The 22,382-nt window shown below is 36.3% G+C and overlaps 1 protein-coding gene across 2 annotated transcripts in view; it reads left to right on the top strand.

Annotated features, from left to right (window-relative positions):
- BCL2 (BCL2 apoptosis regulator) overlaps positions 1-22,382 on the top strand; it is a 234,694-nt gene that overhangs the window by 3,051 nt on the left and 209,261 nt on the right. The gene's annotated exons all lie outside the window — the stretch shown is intronic.

Here is a 22,382-nt window from a genome sequence, read left to right as displayed (position 1 = left end):
GCATGTTTTGTTCAGTGTGAGTGTGAGAGTCTATATCACAGGCTTGTCTCTGGATGCTGTCCCTGAAGTGTGTGGTCACTCCTCTGCTAGGGATGAGGGCAGCTAAGCCCTTCACAAGGTGGGAGCAAAGGTTTTCCCTGTTTTCTTTTAGTTTTCTTCCACCCTGCCCTTTCACACCCAGTGGATGACCCTTTCAGAGTATTACTGCATGTGAAGCATTTCCCAACTTGTGGTGTCTTCTAATAAGTTATCCTTGATGAGGACTGTGGGACTCAACCTATCATTTTGTGGGGATTAAAATCCACTAGAAAACCAGAGAATGCCTTCTTCAATTTCTAAACCCTATATTGATTCACTGGTAAAGATACAACCTAAGGAAAGAAAATGTGAGATGCCTTTTCCCCTAGGGAAAAAAAAAAGCAACTTCAGGGTACATTTCACATTCCAGAAGTTCCATTGGCTCAAACCTGTAACAGACGGGACCGTGAGATGTGTTACATGATTTGTTACATGATTATGGGACTTGTCCATATCCAGGGAGATTGAAATGTACAACAGTGTATTTAGGAAAGAACTTCAGGATATTAATCACTTGCTGGTGAAATACTTTGCATCTTATTTATGTAAATGGTTGACTTGAGGCCTTTTTTTTTTTTACAACTTTAGATTCTGTTCATCATATAACATCTGTATCTTTTGATGAACTGTTCTGCTGGGCTTTTTAATTGACTAGTATTCTGTAAAAGAAGGAATGTTGTCTCTTAGTATGGATCCTCATAGTCAGTGATTGGATATGTAAAGCACCTGTGAAATGCTCTTTCTGGTAGTCTAAATAAATGCTTTTTCCATTTTTCCAAATTGGCATTTAATCCAGAACTTGTGGACAAAGACTTGACCATATCATTGAAACCTGAATAAAATTCAGAACTAAATTTCAACCTGGGATCTCAGGGTTCACCTGAAGTATAGAACTTTTGTATCCAGATTTTCTTTATGGTAAACAAAGATTCTTGTCCTGAGTTTTAATTAAAGAATTATTTCCTATGTTTCCGGGAACCTAAAAGATCACTTTAGAAGATGCTTTCCCCCCATTTTTTGTCCTTGGGAAAACTGTTCTATAAGACCTGATAACAGAAAAAGGCCTAAGGGATGACTGAAAGTGAAATTTTATGCACATATCCACAATGCACAGATTTATGTACATGCACATATAATTTGTGTAGAGTGTATAATATTTTTATTGCAAGGTATGCTAATCTTTTGTGTAAGAGGAGAGAAGGATCATAAAATGAAAACAGGAAAAATATTAAGATAGATCTTTATATTTAAAAATGAAATTAACTAAATTTATATAACTAGCCCACATAATAAGACTATATGAGGCAAATTTATTCTTAGACTAACTCCCATTTAGTTAGATCTTTGACTTTTTGGAAGAATCATATAACATGGTTTGTGTATATGTCATTGTGTGATTTTTTAAAAAAAGATACCAATTATAAAAACAAAAAGTTTGTCATTGAAAGCATAGTTTCTCCAAACCATACTATAGTTAAACATGTTATATCAGGAAGCTTGGTTTATTTTTTTCACAGCCAATGCCAGAGAGTGTTTATTGTTAGGACTTGTGGTCTCCAAAAAGATCATCTCACAGCTGAAACCAAACTACTAATCATTGAGAATATACTGTCAAACCCCCCCCTTCAAGTGGAAGAAAGCCCAGATAGCAATTGGCATCCATCAAATAATTTATTAATAAAAGCAGTAAAAAAAAGAACCTACATTTAGGGATGGTTACTAAGTCATAACATTTATCTTTGCAGTTTAGCTAGAGCATATTCTGCTATTTCCCCTCTCTATGACCTTGAGCAGATCTTTACCTCCCAGAGCCTCAATTCCCTCTGCTGTAAAATGAGAACTTTGGCTCTACGGTTCTTACCAGCTCTAAATCCTGTGATAGTCAAATCATATGCTTGTGAATCTGTGTTTTTAATGAAGGCTCTTTTTGGGCTGGGGGGAGGAAAAAGCTATCAGGTTTTCACATATTTTCATGGTCCACAGGTATTTAAGATTGACAGTGACTACATTTGTGATGTCAAAACATACATACTGTGAAAAGCCCCAAGATAGTGAAGGCAAGCTGTGACCAAACTTTGTTAGCTAAAATAAACTCACAAATGGCTTAAAGCAGACATTTTGCTAGCTTTCAGAAGGAAATAGACTGGTGACTTCAAGGAAAGCTAAAGGATTTGCTAAAAAAAAAAAAAAGTCACAATATATGGAAATGATAAGTGGTGAAAGTTACTGAATAAAAATTGTGACATGTGGTATTTTGTTTAAGGAATTGAAATATTTGGAGTATTAAGCAAGAATGGCTATTTGCAAAGTACAACTTTTCCCAACATTTCATTCTCTTCCCTCCTCTCTCCCAGGAACATGACCCCTCAGAAAAACTACCCAATAACCTTCTATTTTAGAAAACTTCCTCACTTACTGCTAACCTTGTCCTGCCTTTCTCAAGATATCATAAAAGAACTTATTCAGATTTAAAAATAAGCCACATACAATTCACTTTATTATTTATCATTGTTTGAATTGTTTATCATTTGCAACTTGTTTGCATTATCATTTTGTATTTTTAGTTTGGTACCCTAGTGGCACATAAGAAGCAATCATTTGTCATTCGATTAAGTCATCTTGGGCAAATCACTTAACCTCTCCAGACCTCAATTTCTCCATCTGTAAAATGAGGGGCTTGGATTTTATACCCCCTGAGGGCTCTGAAGGCATTCTAGATTTTTGGTAATATACTGCACTCTTGTGTTAGAATAATACTAAGCTCTTTAAAAGCTGATCATTTTCAACCTGCAGTTTTCCCAGGACTTAATAAGTCAGTTTCTAAACTGCTATATTAGTAGGATAACTTAAACTTGTGAGATCTTGTTACTTTAGACACAATGTAACTTTTTGACACCAAACAAACTTACTAAAGTAGTCTGAGCCTTGGACAACTAACTGAAAGAGAAAAATATATTACCTGTTTGAGAAATCATGGATTTGGCATAGAGTGTCCCATCTCTGATAGAACATCATGACGTTTACAGACAAAATCAAAGCTAAAGACTTAGTTGAAGTCTGGTGTGTGGCTTATTCTTAAATCTGAATAAGGTGTTGTGTGACATCCTGAGAAAGGCTAGACTACGTTGGTTAGACTACGTTGAACTAGCAGTAAGTAAGGAAACTTTCCAAAACAGAAGGTTATTGGGTAGATTTTCTATGAGGAGTTATGTTACTGGGACACAAGGGGGAGGGAATGAGATATTAAGAGAGGTTGCACTTTGTAATTGGCCATTCCTGCTCGCCTGACAACCATCCCCAAAGTTCAGGTACCTAGATAAATTCCTGAATGCCCACTGGGGTAGTCTAATCCTGGGAAGAAGTAAATTAGAAGTGGAGAGAAAAAAAAGAGACCATTTTCAAGGTAGTTAGGCCTATCTAACCATCTGCGTTTCCCAGGGTACCAAAGCAATTTGCATGGGCATCAGTGGTCCATTTCAGGTAAGTTAACATTTCAGTTTAAGTGTTAAAATTTCAAAGGAATTGCCCCAGTGGCAGTCAGATGGTTTAGCTCTTTTAATGACCTTGTTAACCATTATTTTATCATCCTGCCAAAGTCTAAATAGCTACAGGGGCTCTGGGACTGTACTTAGGGACAAAGGAGCTCTTACAAGTTAAGTGTTACTGATATGGGCAATTGATGGTCAGTACAAAATGTTACACCTCTGATACTGGGAAGTAAGATGATGTTCAGCTCAGTGTCTTATGATAGCATATTAATTAGAAGATGCAGATCATTCTATAAAGTTCATATTGTTTCCATTTCCATTTACTTGCTGAAGTGGCAGTGTCTCTCTTTTTTCAGAATCTCAAATTGTACTTGAAGATAGCTTTTACTAGACTGTGCTTGTGAGAGTGGGAATTTAGTTATCTGCAGTCCTTGCTGGTTCCAGTCAGATTGTGTGGTCAGCAAGCGGTACCACAGCCAAGCTGAATGCAGTTCACAGCCACTGAGGCATCCGATTAACTGGAGAGTCAGAGCATTCTCAAACCAGTGTGCCAGATGATATGTGAAGGAACATCAATTTTCCAGCAGCAAAACATCAACTGCTTAGAACCAATTTTGGCATTAAAATGTTAGGATTAAAAATAGCCCCAAAATATCTAGCTTTAAATAAAATTATGATGAACTTTCCTTGGGAAAGTACATTCTTTTAGCCAGTTAGGAATCACATGACACTCTTTAATAATTCACTGTGTAGATAAAAAATATTGGAGTTCCTACAAATATTTTTTTGATTGATGTATGAGAAGAACTTCTTTAGGCCTGGACCTTTATAAAAGTTTATTGACTCCATTGTTAGTAAATCTAATTACCCTTTAGTTTAGAGTCTGTTTTGTTTATCATTGAGTTGTGTCATTGAAAACATGTTTTCACTCAATCACCAGGTTTCTATTGTGCTTTCTAGTGAGAACCTGTTGCACTTTTTAGTAATTTTGGATTGAATTAATGTATTTCAGATTGTTAAAATGTCACTAGGCTACATAGCAATCTCCCTCCGCCCCAACCTCCCGTAATAAAAAAAGCCACAGTTAAAAAAAAACACCTCAAAACTCCTACCTTGTTTCAGTTGTCTCTTGAGTGGAAAGCCCGCTCACCAAGCAGGTGAGTGAGTGCTGCATATAGTATTGGTGGTTTCTCCCCACCACTGGCCCTTTAAGCTCACTTCTAAGGCTACTAATCATATTGTAGCAATAGTGCAGCAACTAAAGTGCATTTGTGTATAAAAAACAAACAGTATAGTCTTTGTAGTGTACAGCTAAAGTTTTTTTCTTTCTGTCAGAGAAGTATAATATTTGAAGTTATAAGATTTTATTAAACCATTTTAAGGTAAACTACTTTATTCACATGTAGTTGTGACCTCCCAGTTTCTTAATCTTATAGAAGACATATTATTGGATTCAAATTTCTTAGTATAATGACTGACTTGTTGAGATGAAGCTTGTGTTTTCATCTAAACAAAACTGATGATGAGCATAAGACGGTACCATTAATAATAGCTAGCATTTTTATACCACTTTAAGGTTTGCAAAGTGCTTTACAGTATGACCACATTTTTCTTTTCCTTTCAAAACCTCTGGGTGGTCAGTGCTAATTATTACCCCCATTTTACAGATAAGGAAACCAAGGTAGACTTACCCAGGGTCATGAAGTTTGTAAGTGCCTGAGCTAGAATTTGAACTCAGGTCTTCCTGATTTAGTGTTCCATCCGTTGCAGCACCTGTTGAAGACGCCAAGTAAGGAGAGACCAGAATTTGGATCTTGCTTCCTATCCGTTCAAATTAGGCAACCATGAGTGGTTATTTAGTATTCCCGAACCTTAGTTTCCTTCCTTGAAAAATCAAAATAATAATTCCTGTGGTATCCACATATAGGGCTATTTTAATGTTTAAATAAGAGAATATTATAAAAAACACTTTTGAAAAGTGCCACATAAATGAAATGTCCACTCTACTCTTGGGAGGCAACATGGTCCAAAGGCAAGAGTGGTGCATTTAGTGTTAGAGATCTTGGGTTCAAGTCCATTTTGTATAATTTACCACTTTTGTAGTAGTAGGAAATTCACCCCACTGCTCCAGTTCTTAGATTCTTCAGTTATAAACTAAGAGAGTTGGCCACTAAGATCTCTTATAATTCTAAGTATATGATCTTATTATTGCCCTAAGGAGAAAGAAAACACTCTTATTTTGAGAATTTGCCATCATGTTACCTGTTTTATTTTTGTATGACTTGTAGAAGGAGTGAAAGCTGGCATTACATAAAAAATTCTGTTCATCAGGAAAATAACATTCAGTTGTACTAGGTCTATGCAAATACTATATGGATGCTCTGTCTCTGTTTTCATTTAACATTGCTAGAGACTTTGAGTGTCATGAACAATCTGGTTTTATTTGTCAGTTTAAAGAACGAGAAGCTTAAGAATTTTGTAAGCATACCCAAGTCACTAGGGACATATGCCGAATAAATAAAAATCACTTACTATATTCTAGCAGAAAGAACTCAATAATACTTGGACTAGTTACTTGAAGGAGTATTGTGAGAAAAGCACCTTGTAGACCTTAAAATGCCATTAAAGTAACATTTGTATGTGTGCATCTGAGTTTGTCAATGTAAGCATATAACTATGCCTACATATGCAGGCAAGTACAGAATTGAGACAATTTTCTACACCAGTGGTATCAAACAAGTAGAAACAGGGTCCTCTAACCATAAATAAGGATCCCTGGGCACATATTGATTTAGAAAACCACATGTCAACTTTATCTATGTTCTATTGTATTTTTGTTTATTTTGTTAAATGAATGTTTCCTAATTCCATTTTAATCAAGTTCTGGCTGCACTGAGCAATGTTACAAACCTTTCCCCCCTCTCAATGTATTTGACTTTGTTCTACTTAATTCAAATGCCTCTCTCAAAAAAAAAGAAGAAAAGAAAGATCATATTCTCTTTTATGTGGATGCTTTAGACATTTTTTTCTATACTTAACCAGAGAATTTCTTTAAGTTCTCCATTTGCATGCTGAGACATAACGAACTCTAATATTTCAATGGCTTGTAAATTTAGAGCTGGAGGGGAAAGTAGAAGTCTACTAAATGTAGCCCCCTCATTTTACAAATGAGGAAACTGAAATACAGAAGTTAAGTCACTTGCCCTGGATCGTGTAGTTAATAAACGCCTAAGGGTAGGATTGGAACCTAGGTCTTCTTCACTCTTGTCCAATGCCCTGTAGCACACTGCCTCCCATTGGACTCGGGATTCTCACTGATGTGGATATATAATTAGATTGTGGTTCATCCAGTGCCACATTTGTCAGTAGCCTTCCATAAGTTAGCCACAGGGATGTATTCAGTGTGCTGGAGAACTAGGAATCTTTCTTCAGTTAGTCAAAATAAATCTTTAGGAAGTAATTTTCATGTGGAGCTTCACCTTGTTTATAGCACTAGCATCCACTCACCATCCATCTCCCTTCTTAAAGGAGACTAAATTTAATTTTTGAGTAGTCAAGTGGTCTAATGGATAGAGTGTCAGCTCTAGAGTCAGGAGGACCTGAGTTCCAATCTAGCCTCACACACTAGCTGTGTGACCCTGTGACCCAGTTACTTAACCCTATTTGCCTCAGTTTCTTATCTATAAAATGAGCTGGAGAAGTAAATGCGAAAACACTGTAGTATCTCTGCCAAGAAAACCCCAAATGGGGTCACAAAGAGTTGGTTGCAATTGAAACAACTAAACAATAGCAATGATTTAATTTTCACACTAAAATATGTTAGTATTTCAAAAGACCTGTGATTTAATTGGTATGGATGCTCCTTCCATGAATCTATATCACAATTCATCCGTTTCTTAGTAGAGAGGTTCCTCAATTATTATATTGCTCCTGACCTATCTCCTAGTAACCTGCCTTTTAGTTATGAATCTTTCATCACAGCTAGGCTGGTCTGCCCATAACAATTATTGCCTAGGTCAGAACTCATGACCCTTTCAGCTTTGTACAACATGCTAGAGCTTGTTCTTTGCTGACATGATGTTTGAGGGTCACCTCCCCACCAAGACAAGACACTTGGAGGAAGTCTTTTATGGAGGCTGCTGAGTTTCATTTGTGGAATAAATCATTTGGATTGTGGTTTCAGTTGAATTCTTTTTGGTTTCCAACCCAGACTGAAAACAACAATGACAGCAAATCCTTGCTGTGGGGCATCCCCAAAGGCGACCTATGCTGAAATTCTGTCCCTGGCAGTATCAGGTTTTATGTAACATATTTTGTCTCAAAGTGTCTCAAGAATTCTCTGCCATCTTGTCTGGCCAATGGTTCTTCAGAACCTTTCATTTGGGGCAATAGTTTTCTCTCAGCTGTTTTAAGGGATGTTCTGTTCAATTTTTGTGATTTTGTGTGTGTGTGTGTGTGTGTGTGTGTGTGTGTGTGTTGGTGCCTTCCTACTTTTTGTCATCTGTCTTCTGTAGACTAAGTAGAATTTGGAGGTTTTTGAGAATGTGTACCAGTTATCCTTCTCAACTATTCTCTTTATTTTTTCTTCTCCTTAGTCTATGGCCAAAAGGCAGTAATCTCATACCTTCTCTTTTGTATCAAGGCTTCTTCCCACCAATCCAGCACAAGACATCTTACTTTTATGTGGTGTAATATTAAAACTGTATTATTCTAAATAGATTTTTTCAAAGGTATCTCTGCTTCCATATCCTATTTTCCACTGGAAGGGTCCTTAACATTTTCTTCTATGTCTATGCATGTACAGAATACAAGAGTATCTTATACAAATCTGTTTCCCTCCAGAACTCTGCCTACTATATCAAGCTGGTGATCACTGTACTTAAAAAAATACTGAAACTTGTTACAGAATAAAATTTTTACTTACCTTTGGAATAGATCACTCAATAAATTGTCATGATGATAAAAATTATTTCTATAGCACATTTTTTATACAGTTAGCATTTTGATGACCTTTTCCTCTGAAAACAATCCTCACAGTGGAAAGTTAGTTTCTGCATCTGGTAAGACAGTTGTATGGTCAAGGATTTCATAGAGGAGAAAAAAAGGAATTTGGGTTTTTCTTGTCACTGTGTATATTTAATTTTGCCTAAGTTTAAGGCTATGTAGTTTTTATTTTAATTACAAAAAAGAATTTAACTCAGTTGGCTGTTCACTTGTGCATTACGCTTGAATTGAAAGGAAGAAAAACGTAGATAACTTTAAAAAAATACTGTAACTTAATAATTTAATATGTATAATAAGAGAACTGAAAGGGAGGGGGACTTCCCTTTGTTGCATATTTGCCCAACTAGCACTATTTATGTACAGTAAGACTTGGTAAAGTACAAACTAAAGTATCTAGGACATTCTATTAATTTTCTTACTGAAATGGATACAAATTTCTGAAGGGAATGATTAAAATAGTATAAAAATTATCTATTTCATATGATAAAGTGTTTATATACCAGAAAAATGTTCATGACAGGTTTTGGTAACGAGGGGACTCTTTTTTAAGCAAAAAACAAACAAACAAACAAGATGGACATTTCTAGGCTCTAGTATTGTTCTGCTTATCAGAAGCTAGCCTACTGGAATGCAATTTGTAAAGATTCACTGTTTCTTAGATTTTATTGGAGAGTTTTTATTCAATAAAAAGCAAAATTTCTAGCATATCTAGTTATCTATTAAATTTTCAAAGGGGAACTATTTCGCCTTTTAGATGAAAAAAGGCTTTATAAATCTAAGCATTTTTATGAAACCTTTTGGCAATGATCCATCCACCTAACCCAAGTCCTTAACTTAAGCTTTTTCTTTTTTCATTTGCTGTGTATTGTGTGCCAACAGAGATTAACTCCTTTGTCCTGGAGTACTAATTGTTGCCCCATTTGAGCTGTCATGTAGACTTTTGGGTATGTGTCCACCTTCAGCCTGACATCTGGCCTCAGTATATGTTCTAGAAATAGATTCTATTACCTGTTAATGCCTAATCAATCAATTAATAGACAAGTATTTTATTTTCTAGTACATACAAAACACCATGGTCGACCCTGTGTATACAAAGGCAAAGGAGCAGATTCCATCAAAAAGCTTATATTCTGTTATGCAGCTAGCGTACACATATATTTCTGTGTATGGCATATCAGCAAAATAAAAAGAAGTAGGGTTTGGTTGAAGAAGGCTGTAACAATACAGAGGCAATGACCTTTGAGCTCAGAAGCTTCAGGGTTAAAATCCTGCCTTTGGCACTACTCTCTGCTTTTTTTTTTTTAAATCATGTCTGACTATTGGTGACCCTATTTGGGATTTTCCTGGCAAAGATATTGGAGTGGTTTGCCATTTTCTTTTTCAGTTTGTTTTACAGGTGAGGAAACTGAGGCAAAGAGGGTCAAATGAACTGATGCTGAGTGAAGTGAACAGAACCAGGTACATTGTACACAATAACAGCCACAGTGTGTGATGACTGACTTTGATAGACTTAGCCCTTCTCAGTAATTCAAGGACCTAAAACAATTCCAAAGGACTCATTATGGAAAATGCCATCCACATCCAGAGAAAGAACGGTGGAGTCTGAATGCAGACTGAAGCAGACTATTTTCTTTTTTTCGTTTTCTTGTAGTTCCTCCCTTTCATTCTAATTCTTCTATATAACATGACTAGTGTGAAAATATGTTTAATATGTAAAGTTTATATCAGGTGGAATGCTGTCTTGGGGAGGGGCTAAGGAAGGGCAGAGGAGAAAATTTAAAACCTATGGAAGTGAATGTTGAAAACTAAAAATAAATAAATTAACTTTAAAAAAAACAGGGTTAAGTAACTTGTCCAGGTCACCCAGCTAGCGTGCATCCAAGACTAGATTTGACATCAGGAAGACAAGTTTTTCTGGTTCCAAGTCTATCACTCTATCCACCAGGCCACTTAGTTGTCCTCTCAGTACTCTAGAAACCTCTTTAAGAACATAAAGTGAAATGAGGGTGCTGCACTTCATTGGGAGAAAGAGTTTCCTTATTTGAGAGTGCCCTGTGCCATCGATGTACTTGTAATCCAATGTACTTGGGATACAAAATCTCTTTAAGTGTTATGCTCTTTCCTCAGGTAGACAAATGTTGAATTTTTAAATCTGAATACACAAACTTAACTAAAACAATCTATTATAAATGCTCATCCTCCTGGAAAAGCTTTCTTGAACCTGTTATATAGTGCTTCTATGCTAATATGGAAATAGTAACAGTATTGCAGGTATTACCTATGTAATTTTTTTGGATGGTCTCTTCTTAGTTTTCATATGGAAGTTACTATGGGATTTACCTGTATCCCTGGCACATCATCTGGCACAGTGCACTTGCACCATGTGCCCAAACGGTTAGAGTAAGGGTGGGGATGAATGAGGGGGAAGTTCTTTATTTGGAAAATCTATGTTTCCATTTATGTCTCTTCTTCAGCCTTAGAATTCCAGTGATAGAACCATCTTCCATCACTAGTTAGTAATCAGCTCATGAAACTCTCTGGGGCTTCAGTGGAATGAGTCAGAAGCTTATGACTGAGCTTTATTCGGCTCTTTATTATGTCTCTTGAAAACAATAAGAAACCACAGTGTCAAGTACAACTTTAATTTTTCAAGGAAGATTTTTCCATTGAGACCAATTTATCTTTCTTTTTTATGGAGCCCTAATCACTGCATTTCTCTAACTGTATTTTTTTTTAAAAAAAAAAAGCTGTGACAGAGATTGAAGAATCTCCAAATACTTTATAAGATTAACTGCCTAGAGCAAAAACCAAAAATGTGAGTATTAAAGGTTATCTTTTCTTGTCTTCTTCTGTATGTGATCTGCTGGCCTGAGATATTTTTCTATTCTATGTCAGAACAAGGCATATTATATATTAGCTCCTAATTTAAATTGTGAGCTAATATTCCATATAACTACTTGTGTACCTACATTTATTTAACATTAAGCAAGCATTTATTCAGTATATAGGTATATACAAATATATGCTTACAATGCATATATACATGTTGATTGGGGATATCAGGTAGGATTTCTGGAAGAGGTGGTCCTTGGGCTGGGCTTTGAAGGAAGCTAAGAATTCCACAAGGCAGACCATGACTTCTTGGCATGGAACTCTGTAGTCTGCAAAGACTAGAGATGGATTGTCATATGTGGGAAACAGCAAGTGGGACAGTATAGCTAGAATATAGCATGCAGGAAGAGGTGAAATATGCCAAATCTGGAGAGGTTGGCTGGAACCAGGTTGTAAAGGACTTTAAACATTAAACAGAAGAGATAAGATTTGATCTTAGAGATGATGGGAAACCATTGAATCTCCTTGAACAGAAAAGTGATCTGGTCAAATCTTTGATTTTGGAATATCAATTTGGCTGCTGTGGGGATGATGGGTCAGGCAAGAAAAAGATCTGATGTAGCAAGACAAATTTGGAGGCCACTGCAATTGTTTAGGCAAGAGGTGATGTAGACCTGAACTAGGGTGGTAGCTACATGTGTGGAGAGAATGGTATGGATGTGACATATTATGCAAGAAGAATCACCAAGACTTGCCAGCTTTTTGGGTGAAATAAAGGATAGTTGAAGATGATCTTTATGTTGTGAACTTGGGTAAAGTCTAGTGATGCTCTGAACAGAAATAGGGACATTAGGAAGAGGGGATGGTTCAGGGGAAAAGATAATAATGTTTTGGATATAATGAGCCTGAGATGCCTACAGAATATGGAGATGGAGATGTTCAATAATAGTTAGTGATATAGTTCTGGAGTTCTAGATCTGAGAGTCATATCCTCTGAAATGATAGTTGGACCTAATAGGAGTTGATTTCATCACCAAGAAAAAAAGTATATATTTTTGCTGTATTTGCATATTATCACTCCTAAAATCCATTTGGTGGATTCCTCTGAATTTTGTCCGAATTACTCATTGTACCTTCAAGATCTATCTCAACATTTCACGATCTGTCTGCTTACTTTATCGAATGACGTAAGATGAGTTTTTCCCTTGTCTCCTCTGAGGGTCCTCTCTTTCTGGTTCTTCATTAACCAAAGTGACTCTTGCTTGAAAACTTGTTCTTTATTTGTTCCACAAATTCCTTACTTCTTTTAAATTAGATTTTTAATTTTTAAATTAGAATTAGATTAAAGGAATTTGGGACTTAAATCTCATAACAGCTTACAGAATCCTACCATAACCTTTATTATAAAGGTGAAAGTTTCAGTTAGTGTTTAGTAATGCCTGATACCCATCAATAATATGAAAAGTCCACTACTTTTCAGTGGAAATTAAAAGTCTGCTGCATCCACTTGAAACATGATCACTGCTGGCTTTAAGATTTTATCTTTTGTATTTGACTTGGCAAATGAAATTATACACATTTCCAGAGGGAGATTATCTTATATTTTAATTTACATTAAATATTGAACTGAACATTCAGGCTAACGTTAGTTATTTTTTCCCTTGTTGAGGATTACCAAATATATACTATACATACACACACAAAATATGAAAAATCTATCATTTATTAAGTACAAAGTTTATTGACTTAAATTGAATAGTCTCTAATAGTTACATCTGTTTTGTTTCTGCTTTTGTCCCAAACCTAAATACTTTAAAGTTCTCAAGGGTTAAGATTTCTTTTCCATATATTGTGAATTTTTGCCTTTTATACAAATTGAATGTTTAATTCAGTTTTTCTTCCAATGAATATTTACCGAGTGTTATGCTGTATGAAAGATACTACACAAGACACAGTGGAAAACATAGGAAAGAAAGTTGATTTAAATTGCAGGCATTGTCTCTGCTCTCACAGAGTTTGCAATCTAGTATGATTCATTGATTACATTGATGGTGATTAAGGAATTATATTTAATTCAACTCCACAAAGAAGTCAAAGGCCTGTTTATGGATTACTCATTTGCTTCATTTCATATATCATGAATTAATTCTTTAAGAAGAATCAGAAGTCACTGGATGTGGAAAGCATCAAGAAACATCACAAAAAATGAAATTGAACGGGTTATGAGATAGGAAACAACTGGTTACCAATATGGAGTAATTTCAGAATCAGCGCTTTCTGTAGTCAGATCATCAACTAGTTAGAACAAAGGTCAAAATCAATACCAAATAGAGGGTTTCCCCGTAGATGGTGAAGTCCTCTTGGTGTTCTTTTTGTAGACAACATGGTGCTGATTGCATCAATTAATAATCAATAAGCATTAAGTGCCAGGCACTTACCAGGCACTGGAGACACAAAGATAAAAAAAAAAATCTAACAGTTCCAGTCTTCATGGAGTTTTCACTCTACAGGGGGAGATCCCCCAGAATAAATACTTAAGAATATTATAGGTAGGTTCTCCTCAATGATATCAGATCCATGACTTCTTAAAAGAGATCAGCCTTTCAATCCATAGAGGAAAAAGCATATAGATTAAGAATATGTTACCTGGTTTTCTGGTTAGTCCATTGAGTTTGTCCATCAGCGTATATTAAACAGGCATTGCAGAATCAAAAAGGCCCCAAAATTGAGGCAGAGAAGGAGAGAGGGATGGATGGCATTTGGGAAATTGTGTAGTGCTTTTAATGGTCACAAGTTGGTTTATAATGCCAAAGCCTTTTTCATGATCAGTATTCTCCCAGAGATGATATATAGCTGTGAATCATAGAATGACGTGATCTCTGAAAAATAAAAATTGTAGGTGACTTAAAGACATTGGAGATTCATTGTGAGTGTCAGTAAATTGCAACATATTAGCAGTAATAACTTGTGCATAAGAAGTGGGATAAAAGAAACCATCCAGGAACTGTATGATTGGGATAAAGAGATGGGAAAGTCATGTAGCCAGAGCAAGGGAGAACAAAGTGATATATTGCTCTCCTGAGTGTTGCACTGGTTTCTATTCACTATTTAAAGCCCTAGGCAAAGACCTGTATTTGTTTGAGTGGATCTTTTATGGAGGATGTATGAAACAACATTAATGATATTTTCACAGGATGAGAAAACTTGGATAGGTTGTGATTCACATTGGTGAAAGGAATGCCAACATCAGTGACATCCTGGGTCCATTGTGGTTTCAAACTCAGTTGATAATGCTATTGTGCAGTGTAAGCAATCTTCTTAGTTTCTCCTGATGCCTAGTTGTCTTATGGGTACTTGAAGCTCATTATGTCTAAAAGCAAATCAATCATCCTTTCCCTCAAACCTTTTTCTCTTCCTAATGATATTATTTCTTTTGGCAGCACCATCATCCTGTGAGCAACCTTAGAGTCATCTTTGGACTGTGACTTTACCGTTGTCCCTTGCATCCAATAAGCCATCACATCCTTTCAGCTCTCTGTCTTCATCATCTTTTGCCTTTGTCCCCATCTTAACATTCTCATTGTCACTATCCTAATTCAGTTCTCATTACCTGCTAACTGGTCCCCTCACTCCCCTCTTTCTAATGCCTGGTCCTGATTACATCATTCTACTGTTCAAGAACATTGAATGGATTCCTAATTTCACTGTGCAAAATCAATATACTTAACTTGATAGTCAAGACCTTCCACAGTCATCTCCAAACTACCTTTTCAGCTTTATCTGGTACTATTTTGCTTCATGCCTACTATACCTGTCTCAGCCAAGCTAATGTATTCATCCTGTTCTTTTCTTCCCCTGAACCTAGGATCACAATGTTCTCTGCATCTGGAATGTTGTTCTGTGTGGCCCAATTCCACCTATTGAAATTTAATCCATCTTTCAAGGCCCACTTAACTGCTACCTCTTCCAAGAACTCTTCTATCATGTTGGAAGTGACCTTTCCCTCCTCTGAACTCCAATTAAACATATTGTTTAAAACTCTATGAACTTAACATTCTAGTTTGTATCATTATTCCTTGTTTATTTGTTTTATCTCTCCATACAGATTACTAATTCTTTGATGTTTGAGATTAGGAATTTTATCTTATGTCTTCCCAATGTTCAGCATAACACCTTGCACATAGTAAGTCTTTAATAGCTGCTTGCTGAATGTTTGAAGGAATGCACAGTGTGCCAGAATAACTTTGCTCCAATTAGCATTTTTTCTTTTTTAATATTTTATTTTATGATAAAAGCAACCATTAAAATTTCAATATACACATATTAGAAAAAGAGAATTGTAGATAAAACCATAGACTTGTATGGTTTGTTTTTAAGAAGAGTATACATTACATTAAACACATTAGTAACAATTACTTGCTTATTTCTTCTTCTAGATTTATTTTCCTTTTATTCTTTGTATTTTAAAATGTTTAATTATTGTATTTCATATAAATTCATTTATTTTTATTTATATTTCATCATTTATTTAAAATGTTTATTCCTTTTCTATTCCTCCTTTTCTTTCTCATTCTCCTTTTTTCATTCTTCTCTCCTTTCCTTCTTTCTTTCCTTTCTAACATCCCTCCCTTTCTTCCATCCTTCCTTCTTTTTTATTATCTTTCCCTTTAATCTTATTTTGCTATTTGTTTTGAAGTCTTAGAGTTAACTTCCTTCTACTTTTCTTAAGTATTCAATCAATAATCAAAATCTATAGTACCTATAGTACCTTCCATCCCTCTGTTCCTTCGGCCACCACTCTCATTACTTTATTATAGAGTCTCAACACCACTCTACCCCTCCTGAATGATCTTTCTGCTAATAGGCTCTTCCTGTCTAATATGTCTCTCCAACCACTGCCAGAATCATCTCCCTTAGGTGCTGAATTTCTCATATCACTGTTTAGAAATTTTCAGTGGCTGTCTTGCCTTTTGAATAAAGTTCAAACTACTTTACTGAACATTTAGGATCTTGGACAATCTGGTGCCACCCTGCTATTTCAGTTTTATAATACTCTCTTCCATGAACTCTGTGCTCCATCTGAACTGGATTACTCTTAAAAGCCTGAAAATGCCCTATGGTGACCTTGTTCATACCTGGAGTGTATCCTTCCTTTTATTTGCCTGCTGAATTCCTTTTGTTTTTGTTGTTGTTCAGTTGTGTCTGATCTTTGTGACACCGTTTGGGATTTGCTTGGTAAAGATACTGAAATGATTTGCCATTTCCTTCTCCTGCTCATTTTACAGATGAAGAAACTGAGGCAAACAGGTTTAAGTGACTTGGCCAGGGTGACACAGCTAGTAAATGTCTGAGGCCAGTTTTGAACTCAGGAAGGTGAGTCTTCCTGACGCCAGGGCTGGCACTCTCTCTACTGTGCAACCTAGGTATATAACTTTTGTTGTTCAGTCTTGTCCAACTTGATGACCCTATGGACCATAGCATGCCAATGCTGTCCATGGATTTTTCTTGGCAAAGATACTGGAGTGACTTGCCATTGCCTTCTGTAGTGGATTAAACAAACAAAAGTTATGTGAAGCGTCTGATGCCAGATTTGAACTCAAGTCTTCCTGACTCTAGACCAACCACTCTATCCACTGTACCACCTAGTTGTTTCCTTCCCATCCTACCCTACCCATTCCTGCCATCCTTTAAAGTGAAGCTCAAATGTCACATCTTCCATGGAACTTACCCAATTCCCTTGTCAACCACAGTTTTCCTTTTGGGAATTTCTTTATTTTGTTCCTGTCTAATGCATTTATTATAGCCTGTAGCGTATGATTGTTATTTAATGTATGCATGTTAGCTCCCTGATAGATTGTAAACTCCCTGAAGCATGAGACCTTATGCTATCTAAATTTTGTGCATCTTGCAGTACTTTGTACACAGTCTTCTCTCAATAAGTGTTTGTTCAATGAATGAATCCTTTTTGCAACCCATAGGTAAAGAAAATATAAATTCAAAGTCACAGGAACAAAAATTTCCCTTACCACTAGCCTCACAAAGATAAGCAGTTAAATCAAGTATGAACTTTGGAAGTCAGTAGGCATTCATTGCTCAGTCAGGTCCCAGAAATGAGAGATTCAGCAAGAAATTTTAAAGAGGAATTTTATTGGCTAGAGACAATCACCAATTGTGAAAATCAAAAGAGCATCATGGGCGAAATTCATTGTGCTTAAGGGTATTTGCCTCTGACCTTAAGGTGCTCGATAAGAGCAGATCCCTGAAATTACATTGTTTGAAGAAATGGTGGAAATCTCATTTGGAGACACTTCATCTACCTGAAAAAAAGCCAGGCTTGTGATTGCTTGTCACTTATCATTTGTCAGTGGATGGTTATGTGGTTTCACTGCCAGTAGTGGATCTTGACTGTCTTTCTCCAGAGGCTCTCTTAAAAGGGAGATGTGTATCTCACAGTTTTCCTTCTGGGGGAAAAATGTGCACATGTGAACACACTTTTCCAGTGGTCATCGAGTGACTGTCTCCATGAGTGAATTCAGAAACTTCACAACTTAAAGATAAGTAGCCCTACTTTCTTAGTATCTGCGCCTCTATTGATGCCAGATTCATCTTTAGTGAACACATTCAGTGACAGCAGCATCCTTGAGCTTGTCCCTGTGCGTGAGAAAATGAGCTTCCCTGTTTCCTAACAGCTTACTACTCAGAAATAAATGACAGGCAGTGAACAAGTTTTCGTTGAAAGTAATTGTCATTTCCACGAATGATACTTGGAGACCATAGTTAAGGGTTATTCGGTTTCCTTTTTATGCTTGGCTTGTGTGTGAAAATGACAGGTTGTCATGACAAAGTGTTAGGTAACCATCAGGCTTTGTCTTGTTATTGTGAATGTTTGGAGTATTCTTCATTTGGTTCATTTAAAAATTAACTAATGAAATGATTGAATGTCAACTAACATTTGGAAACACTTTCTCTCAAGTTCTGGTTGAATAAGCGGGATGATTTAATACTTTCAAAACTGGGAGAAGGAGAATTTGAAAGAAGGGTAGAAGCCCTTGGGTGGCACTTCAGACTTGTACTTGGTCAAAGCATTGAATAAGTCCTTGAATCTGTTCCTTTTCCCATGATTTGTTGCTTTCTGACACTATTTCATGACATGGCATGACAGAGGTGTATAAAGAGCTGAAGACTTCTGATTCACTGACTTTGTGTGATGGAATTGTTGGGTTTTTAGTTTTTCAGTAACAAACCTTAAAAGTCTGTGATTACTGCTCTGATCAGGTAAAATTCTTAGGTATTTCCTATTTCACATTCACTTAAAAGTACCATCATGAAAGTAGCTAGGCGCCATGATGGATACAGTGTTAGCAAAGGACTTGGCTTACCATAGGCACTTAATAAATGTTTGTTTCCTGGCTGACTGATTTCTGACTTGTAGCCCACTATACTTTCCCTTACACCACACTGCCTGCCTAGGCATATTTTAGTGATGATGATAATGTTCTTTAATAGAATAAAAAGTTACTTCAAAAACCATGTTTATATATGGGGAATATATTTAATTTTGAAAAGTAGGACACATTAATAACATCCTCTAATATTTCATGTCACTGATCTCTTTAAGATAATTAAAATGGGCCCAGTCTTGCCTTTCATGTTATTTTTCATCCCCAAATCAGCTTTTATGTTTTGTCATGTTTGCAGCATGAAAGAATTTAACTGCTTGGTGTTTTACACATGCACACACTCACAGATTTCTTGAGGGTGTGTTTGCAAAGTGTTGTTTGGGGTTTGACCATATGATTCTTATTAAAGAAAATGGGAATGATGTCTAAAAACCTCTAAAAGGGCTTTGAAAACATTAGCTCCAAGAAAAAGGGAATAGAGGGGGCTTAGAAAAACAGACCATTTTTGTTAGTTTGTGCTATTTAAAATAGCTCTTCATTTTGCACTTTATTTTTAATATTAACTGGTTTTTAAAAAATGCACTGCCTTGGGGCTCTTAATGTTTTCTCATGCACATGTTATTGTTAGTACAAGAAAATGATGATTCTGAGCCACCATCAGTAATTATGAGTGCAATTGAACAAACACAAGTTTGTTGGTAAAACCTTTAGGGTGCCTCACTGTCATTGCCTGTGTGGTTCCTAGAGTCATGTAGAAATTTGCACAAATGGATATTTAATTTTGATCTTTTCCCATAGCTGAAAAAAACTCACCATCATATTCTGACTTGCTTTAGCATTCTGACATTATCAACATGTAACATTTTAAAATTATTTGGGTTCAGTTCAGTTTACTTATTATGTGTAAGGCACTGGGCTGGGTGCTAAGAAGATGAAGATAAAATTGAACAGGTCTTGCCCTAAAAGAACTTTTCATTCTTTTGGGGGTCAGGGATAGGATATATACTCAAGAAAATATGAAGTATACATAAAGTAATTTTAAGGGAGGACACCAGCAATGGAGGATAGTAGAGTGTGGAATATATAGGGAGATAGGAAAGATCTCATTTATGAGAGATACCTCTTGACTTCTGTGTGTTGAAGGAAATTAGAGATCCTAAAAGGTGGGCAGAATGAATTCCAGACATGGGGAACTACCTATGGAATGCAATATGCAGTAAGGAAGAGCCAAGGCCAATTTTGATGGAATGCACAAAAGGGAGGCATATTAAAGAAGACTGGAAAAAGAGGTGGCAGTCATGTTATGTAATGTTTTAAATGACAGTCTGAATGTTTTTTCTTTTACCCTAAGGCAATAGGGAGCCACTAAAGATTTTTTGAGCAGAGTGAAATGGTCAGAACAATGTTTTAGGAATCTCAATCCTGAGACTTGTGAAGGAAGGAATGAAAAAGGGAGAGGTTGGAGGCAGGAAAAGACAATTAGGGAGCTAATAAGGTGAGAGGTAATAAAAGGGCAGAAATGGGGTTCAGTTAGGCTTTGTGAATGAAGAAAAGGAGGTCAATGGGAGAGATATGGGGGAGACTCCACAAGACTTAGCAACTGATAAGATATAAAGGGTGAAGAAGACTCTGAAATGATTCCAAGTTTGCAAAACTGTAAACTTGAAAGGACAGTGGTATCCTCAATAGAAACAGGGAAATTTGGAGGAGGGAAGAGAATTAGGGGAAATATAATGAGTTCTATTTTAGACCTGAGTAGAATTTGATATATGTATGATACTTCCAGGTGATGTCCAGCTGATAGTTAGGGCTGAACGTATAGATTGGGAAGTCATCTGCGTAGTTATTTATTGTGTGAGACACCATGCAGAACATAGAATTAAAGGTGAAATTAAATAAAGGTAAATTCTTTGCTAAATTATTTGGATTCTTCTCCTTCCCCCTGTCCCCTTATTCTTTTCCAGTTCTCTGGATCTCATGTTTTAAAATAGTGAGGGTTTGCTTCATCAAAGGTCAGTAGTCGATGTGGTTTTTATTTAGCTAACTAAAGCATTAATTGGTATTTTCTACAATCAAAAGGGGAATAATATCAAGAAGATAACTTACCAGAGAATTTTAAAGCTATAAGCACAAACTAGCAAAGGCAATATTGATTTAATGTATATGCATCTTCTGTCTTTTCTCTGTTTGTTTAGGAAACAAAGTCATTTTTTAGATTTCTTGTTTTTATTTGAATCTTTCTTAGAACACTGGAAGATTGCGTTTAATTTTCTAGAAAAGTCCTCGGTTTTATTTGTTGTTGTTGCTGTTGTACGCTGCCTTTTTCATCTTTGGCCTTAAGATTTTCTGTAACTAAGATCTTTGAAAATGCTCATCTGCTTCTAGATTGATTATATAGCATATATACTCTGGCTCACTATTGCAGAGTTAGGCTGGTATATCTATACCTTGGGGTTCTATTTGTGGAATGTCTTTTTCTCTACTGCCATTGGCTCTACCAGTCTCATTATTACTCGCCTCCCTCATCTTTTGGGGACCTATGACTTGTTCCCCAGTTTAATTTAACAACCTAATATGAATTAACTTTTTTTTTTTTATTATTAAATTTATTTATTTAACTTTTAACATTCATTTTCACAAAATTTTGGGTTACAAATTTTCTCCCCTTTTATCCCCTCCCCCCCCAAACACCAAGCATTCTAATTGCCCCTATGACCAATCTGCTCTCTCTTCTATCATCCCTCTCTGCCCTTGTCTCCATCTTCTCTTTTGTCCTGTAGGGGCAGATAGCTTTCTATACCCCTTTACCTGTTTTTCTTATTTCCTAGTGGCAAGAACATTACTCGACAGTTGATCCTAACACTTTGAGTTCCAACTTCTCTTCCTCCCTCCCTCCCCACCCCTTCCCTTTGGAAGGCAAGCAATTCAATATAGGCCATATCTGTGTAGTTTTGCAAATGACTTCCATAATAGTTGTGTTGTATAGGACTAACTATATTTCCCTCCATCCTATCCTGTCCCCCATTACTTCTATTCTCTTTTGATCCTATCCCTCCCCATGAGTGTCGACCTCGAATTGCACTCTCCTCCTCATGCCCTCCCTTCTATCATCCCCCCCACCCTGCTTGTCCCCTTATCCCCCACTTTCCTGTATTGTGAGATAGGTTTTCCTACCAAAATGAGTGTGCACTTTATTCTTTTCTTTAGTGGAATGTGATGAGAGTAGACTTCATGTTTTTCTCTCACCTCCCCTCTTTATCCCTCCACTAATGAGTCTTTTGATTGCTTCTTTTATGAGAGATAATTTGCCCCATTCAATTTCTCCCTTTCTCTTCCCAATATATTTCTCTCTCACTGCTTGATTTCATTTTGTTTTAAAGATATGATCCCATCCTATTCAATTCACTCTGTGCACTCTGTCTCTATGTATGTGAGCATGTGTGCATGTGTAATCCCACCCAGTACCCAGATACTGAAATGTTTCAAGAGTTACAAATATTGTCTTTCCATGTAGGAATGTAAACAGCTCAGCTTTAGTAAGTCCCTTATGACTTCACTTTGCTGTTCACCTTTTCATGGT

This window comes from Notamacropus eugenii, chromosome 4 (genome assembly GCF_028372415.1).
Source record: "Notamacropus eugenii isolate mMacEug1 chromosome 4, mMacEug1.pri_v2, whole genome shotgun sequence".
NCBI classification, from domain to species: Eukaryota; Metazoa; Chordata; class Mammalia; order Diprotodontia; family Macropodidae; genus Notamacropus; species Notamacropus eugenii.
The sequence above is the reverse complement of the archived record's forward strand: the minus strand, read 5'-3'. Positions and strand labels throughout refer to the sequence as shown.